Source organism: Callionymus lyra, chromosome 1 (genome assembly GCF_982586985.1).
Source record: "Callionymus lyra chromosome 1, fCalLyr1.hap1.1, whole genome shotgun sequence".
Taxonomy (NCBI): domain Eukaryota; kingdom Metazoa; phylum Chordata; class Actinopteri; order Syngnathiformes; family Callionymidae; genus Callionymus; species Callionymus lyra.
In genome coordinates, this window is record NC_141818.1 from 11,503,832 (window position 1) to 11,509,831 (window position 6,000).

The 6,000-nt window shown below is 42.1% G+C and overlaps 1 protein-coding gene across 1 annotated transcript in view; it reads right to left on the reverse strand.

Annotated features, from left to right (window-relative positions):
- fam222aa (family with sequence similarity 222 member Aa) overlaps nt 1–4,449 on the reverse strand; it is a 66,599-nt gene extending 62,150 nt beyond the window's left edge. The window contains exon 1 of the mRNA XM_087793407.1: nt 3,650–4,449. The gene's annotated coding sequence lies outside the window, so the exon portion shown is untranslated. The remainder of the gene's footprint in view (nt 1–3,649) is intronic.
- Nucleotides 4,450–6,000: the final 1,551 nt, after the last annotated feature.

Genomic DNA, 6,000 nt, shown 5'->3' on the forward strand with positions numbered 1-6,000 from the left:
GAAGGCTCTCAGATCAAATGTCCGTGTTTCTTTAAGTGTCTGACACGCTTTCTTTAGCAGGAAGCTTCAGGTCTTTTCGCAGGCAACGTATCAAAGGTCTTGTCTCGTCTTTTCCCCGTGACAGCTGACATGTATGTTTGTTCTACCTCACGTCACACTTGGACAGTAAGTGCCTCCTTCGAATGTTTGCGATTTAAAAAAAAAAAAAGGATATTATTAGACGCGGGGGTGGACGGGCGGAGATTAGACACACACACATTAGACACACACCTGTAGCTCTAATTTTAAGTCCACACCAGAATGAGTTTGGCCACCTCTGGGTGTGTTCCAAGACAATCAAACCAAGCAGGGATTAAAAAAAAAAAAAAAAAAAAAGATGAATACACACGGAGCAGGAAATTAAGCCCGAGCAACTTTAACGATATTCCGCTCACTTCGGGCGGCCATTTTTAATAAGAAGGAAGTCCAGGGCGGCCAAATACCGATCAATCAAAGTGAAATGAAGTTAAATTGCAAATTGATCTCAACGTCTCGGTGCGAGACTCTTATGTGGGATGTTTTAGATGCAAGAATGTGTTTGTTAGGTTCTCTTAGAAACCGTGCTCCCGGACCATTAAACACTTTCTTTTTGGATCAAATATTCAATTAAAAAACTTGTTTTAAATAGAACAGGGAAGTAGATCAGGTGCAAGTGACATGTTGACCCATTAAAACGAGTGCTACATGTTTTGCTGTTCTACATCCGGAGTCTACAGTAAATGACGAATTAAAAAGAAATGATGCAGATGGAAGGAAAAGATGCGATTGTAAATAAAGTGGAATTTGCATTACAAAATTAAAGAAAACCGACTTGAAATGCAATTTTGTGATATCAATATTATAAGAAGCTCTTAAAGAAAATATTAAAGTGGCATCGATTGCGAGTCAACTGGACTGTGTAGAGTTCTAGGAAGATGATTCACTTTAGTTTCTTCAATTCTGAATAAAACAATAAAGTTTATCTATCCACTCATCCATCTATCGAAAAGAAATTGATGCAATGAATTAAAAAAATGATCAAATATCAAGTAAATAAACGGACATAGAACCATCTCAAAACGAACGTTTCTCTCTTGTTGATTTCTACTAGAGCAAGTGTCACTCAGACCTACATCTACAGTACAAACTCATGTGTACATATTATCAGTACAAATACAACTGGAGAACCACTGACGTTTTCCAGACTCATTGATCCATCCTGGATTATGACTTGATGAAAGGTGGATGATGATGATGATAAAAAACAAACCTTACATGAGGATCACACACCGCTGACGAGGTTCGGCAACACACAAGAAAACACTTTGACCCACAAACATTTGCGAGGAATGACAGTGAACAACAACAGGAAACAGAGAGAAGGAGATGAAACGCTACAGAGCTCAGCAGCACTTCAAGGCTGCCTTTCACAAAAGAAAATCACAGCGACAAACCAGCAAAAGAGGCGAAAGTACAAATACAAAAAAAAAAAAAAAAGGTAATTCAGTGACCTAGATATTAAAGCGACTCCGCCACTCTGCCCCCCCCTTACCCCCCCTTGTCCGACCATCATGTTGAGTTAAGGCAAGCATTATGCTGGGGAGACTATTTGTTTAGGTGAGGAGCAGCCGCAGAGCTAATATGAGCACAATTTGCTCAGCAGGTCATAGGCGCAGAGTGGAGGAAGTAAATGAGGCAGTTCTGCCCCCTCGGGTGCAGCCCCTGCCTCATACATCACTGGATGTTTTATTCAATACAGGCAGGAAGGCTCTATGGCAGGTGCCCCGACTGTGGGGGCGCCTGCCCTGCTGGAGGGGCCCATATTACATTCGGTGCGAGCCGCCCCGTCTGCCGGAGAGACAGACTGACTGCAGGAGCCTGGAAGATACACTTTGTTTGTAGTTTAATGATAAATCTGCCTTGTTTAGCGCACAGTCAGCATATTGCACGTATGCAGGCTCATTTATGGGAGCTGAGAGCGATGAAGCTACAGCAGAGCAACCTCAGCAACAGCGAGTTCAAACTCTGGCAAACTTTCATCTGCTGGCTCCGAGTCAACTCCACTTCCTTTTCCCTCTGCAAAAAAAAAAAATACGGTCTTTTCTAATGACTGTGACGGCGTCGCCGGAGTCGTGGCGTTTAATCACGCCTGAAATAAACTCTTCATTCCAACTCCATGGCTCCCCGGGGAAGAGGATTTCTAAATGAAGCCAGGCGATGAGATAACACCCACATTGTATAAGAAGTGACACGCTACACACACTTAAAACACCTACTTTAACACTACATTTTTTTCAATATAACACATTTAAAACATCTCCTCTGGGTTAAAGGTGAAAATAAAACTTGCTCTCTTAACCCAGTCGAGAAGCATCAGCTTGACTTGTTGCTTCCTAGCTTAACATTTAAAAAAAAATAAAAAATAAAACACCCAAGTGTTTTATTAATGCTCCAATGTTGGTTTGACCCGGATGGTACTGTGAGAAACACTGAATTAGTAACTTTTATTTTAACAGCTCAGCCATTAACTTGAGTAAAAATGATGAGCATGGCAGCTTTAAAAAAAAAGAGAGAGTTTGTATTATTATATTAAAACCCTTTTACTACAAAAAGTAATAAAAAAAACAGTTTGACTTAAGAATTTAAAACATAAATAAATAATTCACGTGATGAGTTAAGAAATTAGGTAATTTTCTGTTTAAATATTTGAAGACCCCGATTAAAAAGTCAAATGTTTACACAACGATTATACAAAGTAGATTAACTGAATAAATAAAATTACTTTTTAAAGAAAGGAATAAATGACTTAATATGCGTCGATATTGTAACATAAGATGTATTATCGAGTAGTTAAATAAGTGTCGTGAAAGTAAATAAAGTCAGAATAAAGTCAACGCCAGTAGAAAGTGCAGCTAATGGTCTCCAACATGACATCATCTTCAATATGTGGTGAGATGTCAGAGCTAATGACACACAGCAGGCTCCTCTCCTCAGTGCTGCACATATTAAACCCCGCTCTTCAAAACACTGGAGCTTCACAATGCAGCTCAGAACTTATCAGCCAACATTCAAACCAAACACACCGGGGTCCGGCATAAATCCTGTTCTATTTGCAATCCAAGACATATGGGGGGGAGACAGGGACAGGGGGGGGCAAATTTGCTGAGGAATTCACAGGACAATGACAAATTGCCTCCAGAGGGTTCATTGCAGCAGCAGCAGCATCTTCCTCCTCCATGACACTCGCAAGTTCCCCTGCATTTTACGAGTTCTTTGATAAGAGGAGAAGGGTCGTAATATGCAGGAAGACTATAAAAAGACATCTCATTAACACTCCGGGGTGAAAAGGCAATAATTGCAGCAGACATGATCCCCCTCTTTCTCTCTCTCTTTTAACACACAGAGGAACTCGCACCTTCAACCAGCCTGAGGAGCATCATCTCCACAAAACACTTAACGGCTGCAAATTCTTGAAAAGACCAACATTTCAACATCAAAAGCAGCAGAAGAAATATAAAATAAAAATAAAAAGTCAGCAGAAACAGGCAGCCATGACTACCTCCAAAATAAAACCCCAACATTATTCATAAAAAGACATGATTTTGAATGTATTTAAGGGATGGATATTTACCATAAATCGCTCCTGAGTGCAGACTACAACTCCATGCAGGTAGTTTGAGACGCAGGTCTTCCTTCTGTGCTGCGCATTAAAAAAGATTCATTCTTGGGCTTCCAAAAAAAAATTAAAATTAAAATAAAAAATAAAAAAAGAAGATCCAGCAGCAGCTGCTCGGTCGATGTCAAACGTAGATTATCCTCCTCCGATGCAAATAGAACCCCTGGAATTAGATTCCTCTCGCCTCTAGCATGCAAAGTTAATAAGCTTTTGCCCTTTTTTTCTCTCTCTCTCTCCACTCGGCTGCCAAAATGTGTTTTTGTGGAGGGCAAAGGCGCAGGTCAGTGAGTGGGAGAACTAGAACTGCGCAGCACTTTTTTAACGCGTATTGCCTCCAGAATAAAACCACAGAAAAAAAACAAAAAAAAAACGTCCCGGTTCCGTCTTAAAATATCTCCAATCTTTTTCTTTTTTTTTTTGCAAATCGGATGAGAAGCGTAAATTCCCCCCCAAAAAAATCCACGCAGGGTTTTGTAAAGTGTGGGTAAAAATGTTCGATGGTAAGGACCGGGTGGAAGATATTTCCAGTGGCGGCGCGAGGTGATGGTAAATCCCGGGGAAGAGGCTCCGCTGCGTCCGTCACTTTCTCCCGGTTCTTCCCAAAGCAAAACCCCAGACTCTGACTTCCGGTCGTGCGTGTCCAGGCGACACCCGTCGGATCCTCCGGATCTGATCTCGTTGGTGCCGGTTCAGAGTGGGTCTGGAGCGGGGTGGCCGCTGGGAGGGGGGGGAGCTCCGGTGCTGCAGGTCCTACCTCTGAGCCGAGCTGCCGAGACTGACAATAACCCGGAACGCTGCGGACTGTCGGCTCCGCTCGGACCGCCCACCGGCCAATCAGCGCGCCGGGACTGGAGACATTCCCACGGGCTGACCAATCAGCGCTAATTAAGGGCTGTTACCATAGAGACGCTCCGGCGTCCAAACGTCTGAAACCACGTTGTTGTGTCAGTGGTTAAAAAAAAAAGAAAAAAGAAGGGGCTTCGATATAAACTATCATGACAGAATGCAGATGGAGACATTTAATCAACATTTTTTAAAAACCTCCTGCGGCGAGTCACGGCTCTTCTCCGGCTCCTGGCGGAAAGGTCAGCGCCGTGGAGCAGGAATCAATCCACCGAGAGACGCTTTTTTTTAAATATTTGCTTTTAACCAAATGTCATTAAAATAACACGAACTCAGGCAGGAAGGTTCTTTCGTGTTCCCTCTATGTGGGTTTATGAGTCTTCCGTTAAAGTCATTCGATTATACGATGTGTTTTAAACAAACAAGATTTTATTTTATTTTTCTCCATGCGAGCAGTTCTGACTGAAGCGCAGCAGCAGCGACGAGAAGCCATACAAGTCAGTGATGAAAGTATACTAAATCAAAGGGTAAAGAATTAAATAAAACCTGGAAAGATTTTTTTCTTTATTTGAGCATAGTTTGAGAATTAAGTAAGGGGTGAACTCAATAAAATGTATCTTTTAAAAATGCACTAGAAGGAGACGTTTTAATTGTTAAAAACTTCCTACACTATTAATCCAACCTTCATTTTCCGCTTAATAGTTTCATGTAAAAGTCAAAAGACTCCTTTTAAAATAGTGAAGTCACTAGAATTATAAAAGCATTATGAATGCATCCAGCGCTTCTAGGAAACTTTTAAACAAGTTCCCAACCCTGATTATAAACCACCATGAAATCCAACAGATCAATGATACTGTCTTATAAATGCTCCTAATGAATTTCCGACAAGAACATTTTTTCTTCTTCTAGCTACTCCTTGTCAGTTATTAGCACTAACTGCCTGCTTTCGCAACTTCCAGCGAGCTTCTAAAACCGCACCTTTTTACCGTCAGTCAGAGCACAAACAGAGCGGCGTGTTTCATGACCACTCCAGTAAATTGCATTCATAAATTGTCAGCATATCTGTCCTCCTTAACCAAGCGCATCAATTACCTTTTTCTCGTTACCGAAAAAACCCCATCACGACCATGGAGGATTCGCTCGTGACAGCTGATGTGGGTGTTTTTCCTTCGTCTTGCCGGCCATTGTCCGGCGCTCACGGACACGGCGGGGTAACACACACAAAGGCGGTACAAGCAATCAAACATCATGAACTCTCATAATAAGCTGACGCCGGGAAGTGGGTGATGCAGCACTCAGCTTATGCCAACGCTGATAAGAGCCTGAAAGTATTACCTCGGTCTGGCAGCCCGCTCCAAGAAATCCATCCTGAGCCAGGTCATCAATTCTGCCCTATCTGATTGCTCACCAATCCCTCGCAGCTCCATGTCGTCGTCCTGGCGTCTGCCTTTGAAAATTTCTCT